The sequence below is a fragment of the Thamnophis sirtalis genome, unplaced genomic scaffold, assembly GCF_051295495.1.
Source record: "Thamnophis sirtalis isolate CommonGarterSnake01/CBP01778 unplaced genomic scaffold, rThaSir2_p1.2 scaffold_4, whole genome shotgun sequence".
Classification (NCBI taxonomy): domain Eukaryota; kingdom Metazoa; phylum Chordata; class Lepidosauria; order Squamata; family Natricidae; genus Thamnophis; species Thamnophis sirtalis.
This window is the reverse complement of record NW_028261384.1, coordinates 26,925,343-26,936,247: the sequence shown is the minus strand read 5'-3', so window position 1 is coordinate 26,936,247 and position 10,905 is coordinate 26,925,343.

The following is a 10,905-nucleotide window of genomic DNA, read 5'->3' as shown; positions in this document are numbered from 1 at the left end:
GCAATAATGGAAATTGTTCAACACCTCCAAACCTTTTATGTGGCTTTTATTTTTATTCTCTCCCATTTAATGATGATTTAGATGAAAAAAAAAATCTGAAGTCACCTTTAAAAAGACTTGGAATTATAAATGATGAATTTATTTCTTGGCAATCTTATTTTCATGGCATTATGAATCTCAGGGGAAGAACTATTTGCACAACCAATTGGATGCATGACAACATATTGCTTTTGGGAGGTGGCCCATAGATTTTTCTAGATGCTTTCCAGATTCCTTCTTCCTCCTGTCATCTATGTTGAGCATTATATTGGAACGTTTTTGCTAAGGGTATTAGAGATAAATGGTGCTATTTCTGAGCCCTGCAGTGAAATTGACTAATCTGGCAATTGCTGCTTCTTCTTGTGAGAGGCCAAAGTTATTTTCAAAAAGTTGCCAGCTCATCCTTTTAGCTGGTCTCTAATGCCAATTTGCACTGAGGCCAAATTGCCCATACCAAGTGGGCAGCAAATTGGTACATGTTAATATGACCTTTTCCAAAGAAAAGGAAATTGCCTGAACATTTGTCATGACACACAGACCAGAGGAGTATTGCTCAACACACATTTCTAAAATTTTCCTGTTTGCTAGCCAACTCTATATCTCCAAAAAAGAAGTTAGATCTTTAAAAAAGTTACTATTTTAAATTATCAAATTATAACATCAGCAGAATACAAAGAAAACAAGTTTTATTGTGAAGAAAAAAATAGGTATTTTTAAAATAAGCATAACAAAAGAGAAAAAACAATAAAAAGAGAGGAAAGTTAAACAAAATCATTGATGTTGCTATAAATTTAAGTCCTTAAATTATCATTAGATATAAAAAGGTTCAGATATCAGATTTTATCGGCTCAATTTTTAAATAAAAGCAAATATAGGCCAGTTGTCTCATTGTGTAATAGCTGGAACAGGATGAGGCAATGAGATAATTCCATGAATGAGGAACTGAAGAAAGAGATCTACATATATAAAGATGTAAAGTCATAAGGACTCATCTATACATGGAGCTTTAAAAAGCAAACATTTTTGGTTTTGTGTTGAGGTATTTTAGTTTTGCATTTTGCTCCTCTGGCTTTAGTAATTTTTTAAAATAAATTGGTGTTCAGTGAAGCCATTTACAATCATTTGGGAATCAGATGGGCTTTAAATAAAATAAATACTAAATAAGGCAAATTAAGTAAAAAGCTATAAAATAAATGATAAAATGGCAGTGAAATGCAAACAGGTGTATTCTTTTAAATAAGTGCAAAAGTGGCACAATAACAGAAACAATTTCCAAATGGTTTAGTTTGTTGAGGAAAGAAACAAAAATCTTTGACATATCAAGAACGAATCAGTTTGTTATAGACAATTTTATCATTTTTGGTCAAGATAATATGACAAAACCTCAAGAAGAATATCTAGTTCAATGAAAATTTGTGTAATAAAGTGGAGTCCGCAGTCTTTTTTTGCTTTGTGAACAAATCTGGAATTTTCTCAGGTTATTGTGAGCATTTCTACAAAGTGATATCTGAAGATTTTGCCTTTCACAGTGGATCTTGGACAACTCACTGTGGTAAGGTTAACATGGAGGGGTGGGTGTGGATGGGTCAGCCTGGCCACATGAGTGTGGCCAGATCAGCACAGATGGATGGATGTGGCCAGATCGCCCCACTGGGTAGTCGCAACCAGATTAGCATGGAACAAGTAGCTTGGCCAACTGGAAATGGAGATAACTCAGTGCCTACCAGATCCTAGTCTCCCTAACTGCCAGCACGCAAGCACAGAGCTGGGTGTTGTTTTGTCCCACCCCAGCACCATAGTCTCAAAGGGAGAGAAATCTGCGAAGACTATCTAAGCCCATGCTGGAGTCCAGTGGTGGTCAATCCACCTCCTCCAAGAATAACTTCCGCATCACCCTCTTCCCCCTCCTCTGGCCAGACTAGAGGGTATGATCAGGATGGGGAGGAAGCCGGCTCCATCTCAAGCAGGGGTGGGGTGCTGGGGTTTCGCAGGGGTTCGGGAGAACTTCTAGCTAAGATTCTGTGCAGTTCAGAGAACCTCCAAATTCCACTCCAGATGGCCTCTCCCACCCTACCCCTCCCAGGAGTCCCCATGCATCCTGTTTTGGATGCAGGTAAATGTGCACAGAACCTCAGGGAGAGTAAAAAATGGGCCTACTGGAAATTCAGGAAGGCTGGAAACCGGCCTGTTTCTGACCTCCAGAGGGTCTCCGGAGTTTGGAGAGGTTGTTTTCGCCCACCAGAGGCTCAAGGAAAGCCTATGGAGCCCAGGGAGGGCAACCCCCCCCCCACTGCCGTGGTGCAGGAGGCTGACTAGGCCATGCCTACCCCGCAACCGGGTAGACAAACCCTTGCTAAATTTTTTGAAACCTACCCCTGACCTCAAACCTAACAAAATAGAGGTTTCAGCTCACAGAGATCTCGAAAACTGTCATGTTTTATATCTTTAAAATGTTAACTTACCATTTTATCTAATCCTCTCCTTCAGGATATTCCCTACCCTTATCCTGCTTCTGGAAAGTGAATTGAAAATCACTGGATTGCAGATGCCCATTAATTGTATTATTTTATAATATATTTATAATATAAATTATAAATATATTATAAATATATAAATTAAAGAAGGACCAGGAGAGACATGATAGCAGTGTTCCAATATCTCAGGGGTTGCCCCAAAGAAGAGGGAGTCAAGCTATTCTCCAAAGCAGAACAAGAAGCAATGGGTGGAAACTAATCAAGGAGAGAAGCAACTTAGAACTGAGGAGAAATTTCCTGACAGTTAGAACAATTAATCAGTGGAACAACTTGCCTCCAGAAGTTGTGAATGCCCAACACTGGAAGCTTTAAGAAGATGTTGGATAGCCATTTGTCTGAAATGGTGTAGGGTTTCCTGCCTAGGCAAGGGGTTGGACTAGAAAACCTCCAAGGTCCCTTCCAACTCTGCTATTGTATTGTATTGTATTGTATTGTATTGTATTGTATTGTATTGTATTGTATTGTATTGTATTGTATTGTATTGTAAAAGAAAAAGGTTAGTGAATAGCAGCATTTTGGAGCAGGTCAGCTTTCATTTGTTATGAAAAAAATATAAATTGGGGAGGAGTTGAAGCAGGGTAACGTCATATTTGCAAAAAAGATCTATTACATTGAAGGTGCTACTATCAAATATGGCTAGATTTCTTCTACATTATACACCATCATCTATAAGCAAGATGGTCAGGAGTCTAGCGCATTCAAAGGGCAGCAGATTCGAGAGGGTTGATCTTGATGTACGTGGATCATATAGAGACCAACGCTTCTCCTTTGTTCAGTAGTCTAGGCAACCAGCCAAAGCAGAGGGTAGCATTCAAATGGTAACAACTCCACAGAGGATTTCCCTCCATTGTTATTTTTAAAGGCTTTACAATCCTTGGAAACAATTCTGCTCAAATCACAGGCTACATCTGGCAATTTTGAAGCAAACAACTTTTTTCTTGACAAATCATCTCTAAAATAGATATTTGGGGTGGGGGGAAGAAACAGAAAAGGATGCTTAATTCAAACAACTAATTTGAGGTTCGTAATCCTTTGATGTTACTTTATGGAAGCAATGATTCTTACAAGAGTCTTTCTGGGGAGTAATAAGATAGATCTCAAGTAAATATGTGCCGAATAAACACAGATGGTTACATTTGGTTTGTTTAGCTTAATTAGTGCCAAAAAAACCCACACAACAGAACAGCTGTGGCAAAGTACTAGCACAGCTTTTGTAGGAAGCTAGAGAAAACTTTTGAAATGTATCAGGCTTGGCATGCTTTAGAAAGCCGCAGTTTGATTTGAGTAATGCAAACCTGATAATTCACTAAGCATACTTGGTCTTAGGGTACAATATGAACCTGACAGGAAGTAACTTCACACATTCTAAACCAGAGTTGGATTTAGCTCTGACTTGCTGAATATGTTACAAAACTATATTAGCACATACTGAATCGCAATTAACTTAGCTTGCTGTGCACACAGCACTGCACTTACAATCCATAATGTCTGGATTCACACATTGCATTAATTCTAAACGGTTGGAGGCCTATTCTCTTATGGTACCTTAAAACAACCCTTGAGCGACTGGTGGGCTGATATACATGGGTGCCCATTGCTTGGACAAGTTGAGCTGCTCGGGTGCAGTCCAGCCAGTCACTCATGTGCCCTCATTCTGAATAGGCCACAGCTCAGTAGTGGCCCACAGCCTGAGGTTTGGAGACCCCTGCTCTAAATAAAGGCTTGGGACAAACAGAGAATATAGCTACAATGCAACGGGCTAGAATTTAAAAAGATTACCTGCTTAGCGTTCATATCCAGGACACTATGGGCTTATCCACATTGTGTGGCTGGTTTCCTGCGGCCAGAACAGGAAACCAATCATTTTGTGAGGAACTAACCTCTGCCTTCATTTTCACTTTCAAAGTATTTCTCCAAGAAAATTTTTCTGCCTCTGCTGAAAGAATGCTTGCTTTGCACTTGGTACCTCAGTTCAAAACTAGCAGAAAACCTATTTCAAATATAGGGTACAACTCTACTATTAAAAAAAAAAAATAGCTTCAAGAGGAAAAAAAATTGAAATTACTTACTTGAAAACACATGCCAGTTTGGTCTAGTGCTTAAGGCACAAGGCCAGAAAACAGACCGGGAGGTCAAATCCCACCTTAGTCATGAAAACCATCTAGATGTCCTTGGGGCAGTTACTCTCTCTCAGCCCAACCCACCTCACATGATTGTTGTTGTGGAGAAAATAAGAAGAGGAAAGTATATTGGATATGTTCATCATCTTGAGTTATTGGTAAAAATAATAAAGGTGGAATATAAATGAACCCATTTGAATTAAGAACTAATGTTCAGAAAGACTCTGTAGTATAACAGCCATAACAGAGAAAAATAATTTCATATTTTTACAACTCATTTGGTAAAGTATTGAATAGCTCAATATTTCTCAACCTCAGCAGCTATAAGAAGCAAAATTCCCAAAATTCTCTGGCCAACATGTTTCCCTGGGGAATTCTGAGAATTGAGGTCTGCACATCCCAAAGTTGCTGAAGTTGAGAAATTCTGGAGTAGCCATTCCAAGAAATTCACAAAATTTTAAACTAACAATGTATGCACACAGCATTTTAAAACATTAGAATATTAATTGCAATTATAAACCCAATGTTTTGGAAGAAAGGAAAACATAGGAAGACTATAGGAAGAATTGAACCTGTGTATACAATTCAATCAGTAAGCTTATCATGAAAATCAGTAATTAAATGCATATTTTCACGAAGCTATATTGCAGTAATAAAATCAGGAGCCTTAACACATTATTTTAACATGGTTTTATTACATTTTTTTTATAAAACATCAAAATGAATAAAGAAATAGATAAGGGAGAGAATAGAAATAAAGATAGAAGTTCAGAAAAGTAAAAATTATAGAAAGACAAAAATGGCTTTGAGTTCTTTTACAGAAGATATATACTGCTCAAAAAAATAAAGGGAACACAACATCCTAGATCTGAATGAATGAAATATTCTTATTAAATACTTTGTTCATTACATAGTTGAATGTGCTGACAACAAAATCACACAAAAATTATGAATGGAAATCAAATTTAGCAACCCATGGAGATCTGGATTTGGAGTTACACTCAAAATTAATGTGGAAAAAAACACTACAGGCTGACCCAACTTTGATGTAATGTCCTTAAAACAAGTCAAAATGAGGCTCAGTAGTGTGTGTGGCCTCCACGTGTCTGTATGACCTCCCTACAACGCCTGGGCATGCTCCTGATTAGGTGGCGGATGGTCTCCTGAAGGATCTCCTCTCACACCTGGACTAAAGCATCCCCCAACTCCTGGACAGTCTGTGGTGCAATGTGGCGTTGGTGGATGGAGCGAGTCATGATATCCCCAGATGTGCTCAATTGGATTCACGTCTGGGGAACAAGCGGGCCAGTCCATAGCATCAATGCCTTCGTCTTGCAGGAACTGCTGACACACTCCAGCCACATGAAGTCTAGCATTGTCTTGAATTAGGAGGAACCTAGGGCCAACCACATCAGCATATGGTCTCACAGGGGGTCTGAGGATCTCATCTCAGTACCTAATGGCAGTCAGGCTACCTCTGGTGAGCACATGGAGGGCTGTGCGGCCCCCTAAAGAAATGCCACCCAACATCATTACTGACCCACTGCCAAACCGGTCATACTGGAGGATGTTGCAGGTGGCAGAACGTTCACATCTGTCACATGTGCTCAGTGTGAATCTGCTTTCATCTGTGGAGCACAGGGCGCCAGTGACGAATTTGCCAATCTTGGTGTTCTCTGGCAAATGCCAAACGTCCTGCACGGTGTTCGGCTGTGAGCACAACCCTCACCTGTGGACGTCGGGCCCTCATACCACCCTCATGGAGTCTGTTTCTGACCGTTTGAGCAACCACATGTACATTTGTGGCCTGCTGGAGGTCATTTTGCAGGGCTCTGGCAGTGCTCCTCTTGTCCCTCCTTGCACAAAGGAGGAGGTAGTGGGTTGTTGCCCTCCTACGGCCTCCTCCATGTCTCCTGATGTACTGGCCTGTCTCCTGGTAGCGCCTCCATGCTCTGGACACTACACTGACAGACACAGCAAACCTTCTTGCCACAGCTTGCATTGATGCGCTATCCTGGATGAGCTGCACTACTTGAGCCACTTGTGTGGGTTGTAGACTCCGTCTCATGCTACCACTAGAGTGAAAGCACCACTACCATTCACAAGTGACCAAACCATCAGCCAGAAAGCATAGGAACTGAGAAGTGGTCTGTGATTACTACCTGCAGAACCACTCCTTTATTGGGGATGTCTTGCTAACCGTGACCCGACAAAAGAGCGAATGACAAAACTGCGCCGACTAAACCGCATTGCTAAAACCGCAACGCCATCAACGCAGCAACAACAGTGCAGAGACAGAAGGGCGATTTCAGTCGACAGAGGGGCGATTTAAGTTAAGGTAAGGGTTAGGTTTAGGGTTAGGTTTAGCGTTGTTTAGGGTTAGCTTTAGGGTTAGGTTTAGCATTACGTTTAGGGTTAGATTTAGGGTTAGCGTTAGCGTTACGTTTAGGGTTAGGTTTAGGGTTAGGTTTAGTTTTACAGCGCGCTTCTGTCGCCGCGCTGTTGTCGGCGCGATTCAGCGCTCATTCGTCGGAGTGCTTTAGAACATGCGGTTTTGTCACCGCGGTTTAGTCGGGCGCGGTTTTGTCGTTCGCCCTTTTGTCGGTGAACCCTTGCTAACTGCCTATGCTTTCCATGTGCACAACAGCATGTGAAATTGATTGTCAATCAGTGTTGCTACCTAAGTGGACAGTTTGATTTCACAGAAGTGTGATTGACTTGGAGTTACATTGTGTTATTTAAGTGTTCCCTTAATTTTTTTGAGCAGTGTAGTTAAAACTGAAATTCAATTATTTTATTTTACCATTAGCTTTCATTTTTCCAATCAATTTGCCTTACAAATTATAAATCATACTTGTTATCTTTAGTATTGTGTGTCTTCCATTAAGCAACTCTTTTCAAACTTTGACAAGATAATTCCTTTCTTGACTATTAAGAATAGGCAAATTAAAATATTGTGTAAGTAAATTAAAATATTATATACTATTTTTTAATTCCATTCAGATAAATTCTGTTCAGCTGAATGTTAATTATGTTTATGATGAGTCTTCTCTTGAAAGAGTGTTGCCTAAGGAAAACTCAATAACTGAGCTGTAATTAGGGAGCAGTAGTTCTGTAACAAAAAACTATCACCAATGATTATGTATTTAGTTTTGATTAGTATTATGTTGTCAGCAGTTTGACACCAAACCAGAAAATAATCTCTTTGGATTTCAAAGTCAGATTGTTCTGAAAGATATAAGAGATGATTTTATGAGATACAGTAAAAGCAAGTTATGTTTTCTCTTTTTTAATTAAAAGGAAAAATATAGTTTTTCTATCCTTAAAAGTTTCCAGACTGAACAGTCATTGAGCAAATCATTGATCTCATCTCTCTATAAGCACAATAAACATACTTAGGTTGATTTAGTCCAGCTTTTCTCAAAAGAGACTCTCCATTCATTGTTCCAATACAGAAGAATAGAAGTTCTGGGTCTCAGAAAGTTCTTTACCCCCAAAATAATTCAGAACCACCCTGACACATATACTTGTTGTGACCAGTCAAGCCAAGGATGACATCCATTCAGCTTTAACATTGACTGTTGATTAGGTTTTCCCTATAATGCCCAAACAATCTTGCTTTCACTAGTGAGGCAGTGAAGCAGGTGACCCTGAAGTTGAGCTACAGATTTCAGGAGCAGGTTGGCCCTCAGTCCATCTTCCAATGGCAACAGTAATTTTATAGCTGCTGCCATTTAAGTAGGAAATGTATCTTCTACTCTTGCCTCAGGTCAGTGTTGTGCTTTTCTCTCCTCTTCCCCCTCCCCCTTCACTAGAGGACATTTCTTTGATTCTTCAGAAGGCCTGGAGGAACGTTATCCATGGGGTCGCGATGGATCGGACATGACTTCGCAACTAACAACAACAAAAAGGGAAGAACAGTCAGAACTCAAGATGACTTCATCATAGACCGTTCTCAGAGTTGCTTGTTTACAAGCTTTTGCACTAAGCCATAAAGCAGGGGGGGGGGTGAATGTTCTCAAGGGGCTACATAAGAAACTGGGACTATTGTGAAGGACCAAACCAATAGGCTACATTCCACTTGCTTGCATGCAAGCCTGCTCTTTTACCGAGGCAGCGATGGGTGGCCGCCAAGCCCAGTCTCTTTACACGATACCCTCCTTGCCCTCAGGCCGCTCTAGGTCAAGAACAAGCATTGCATAGACATAGAAAAGTACTTTCTCTCTTTGCACTCCCGCAACCACAAGCCAACTGTACAAGTACATGGTGACTCCACAGAGCTGGATCTGACTCAACTTCTCCTCACCCCATGGCACCTTATTTACTTTTGATTTCTAATTTCCAGTTGATCTCACCTGGGCTGGACAGGGACCATAAACTTCCCAAGTTTGTCATAAAATATGGTCCACAAATTACAATGGCTGAGCTTATACAACATGCTAAGCCAAATCAAAACAAGTATCTAGCATGAGGTATTAAACAGGTGATAAAAATTTATTGTTCTGTTTTTATAGCAACTGGCATAAGTTGTTTTAAAAAATGTAAACAGCAATGGGAAATCAAATTCATTATGACCATCTGTTTTACAATTTCTTTCATCACAATAAAAAACGATATTTCAACCAAAACTGTTTACATCCTTTGGGCAAATGATCCAAACCTTGTGATTGTCCAGTTTTTAGCAGCATTTCTTATAATAGTGTTTGAGATTTTTTGCGGGGATTGGCTTCTTGATATGGCATCAATAAATATATGAGGATAAGATGTTCTGAAACAACTGCCTACTTATTCATTAAAGCATTGCCTTCATTTTCCCTAAGAGATTTCTTTCAAGTACCAATCTTAAATGAAATGTAAAAGTGAAATGAGCATGTAATTTACAGGTAATGTTAGATTACCACATCCAAAACATTCTTCCTTTATTTTTTTTGATGAATGCATAGGACTTAGCCTGACGAAAAGTAAATGCTGTATGTACTGAAAATATCCACAGCTCATGAATTACAAAAATAACATACTATTGAAAAGTAGCTTATTGGTTGAAAATGCCTACATCCTTGTAAAAACATGACTGTCTTCTTCATCCAGAAAGCAAAGATGACAATTGTACAAGTTTAATATTGCAAATTGAGAAGTACGTAGTAGGACACCTGCAACTTTTTACCAGGACTACAGTTAGGAGACTGAGGTCTATAATTGCAGAAGTAGAGCTAAAAATATTTCTTATATGCATACTTCTTTCAAAACAAATTAACACATGTTAATTTGTTAAATTAACATTAAAACAAACAAATTAAAACAAACAAATGTTTTAAACAAGATTCAACTTATGTTTTCCTGTCACAGGACACAATTTCACTATAAACCATTCAGTTGTATAATGGAACTGTGCATACAATAACCTTTTCAGGCAGGTTGCTCCCAAATATCTGTTGAGGTAGGAACTCCTTTGAATCAACATTCAAGTGCTCCAGGTGTTCAGCAAAGAGTAATGTATTCTAACAACTTCCCAGTTTAGGGACCAGCCACATAATCTGTGCAGGTGCCTATATGTTTTGTAATACTTCCAAATCTTCCCATAGAATCTTACACCTTTTCACCAACATTTTATTAGATGTCTTATTGTGAAGGCACAATAAGACATCTAATAAAATTTCAAAGATATTGTAATCTTGATCTCATGTAACATAAGGAAATGATGGTTGTGAAAATTCTCAGTTATCCGGGGTGCTTTTTTTTCAAGAGGCAACTGGACTTTCTGTTTTTTCTTTGAAGACATTTCGTTTCTCATCCAAGAAGTTGCTTCAACCATTGATTGATTTATTGATTGATTTATTAAATTTATATGCCGCCCTTTTCCCCGAAGGGGACTCATCCAGTCAGAACTGAAGAAGCTTCTTGGATGAGAAATGAAATGTCTTCAAAGAAAAACCAGAAAGTCCAGTTGTCTCTTGAAAAAAGAAAAGCATCTTTGGGATAAGGAAATGATGTTAAGATGAGTAAATCTTGAGATCAAATAATCTCATTAGATTTCAGTTTTAATTTTTCTATTTGTTTTTATAAAACTCATACAGCAAGCAATTATAGGTGCATGCACCTGCTATAATCCTTGAGTGTGACATGCATTTTCCCCTTGATGTTATTGGATTCCCAATTTAGCCATTTCAGTGCCTGGTTAACAGTGAGAATTGTACCTAATTATTTCTAATAAG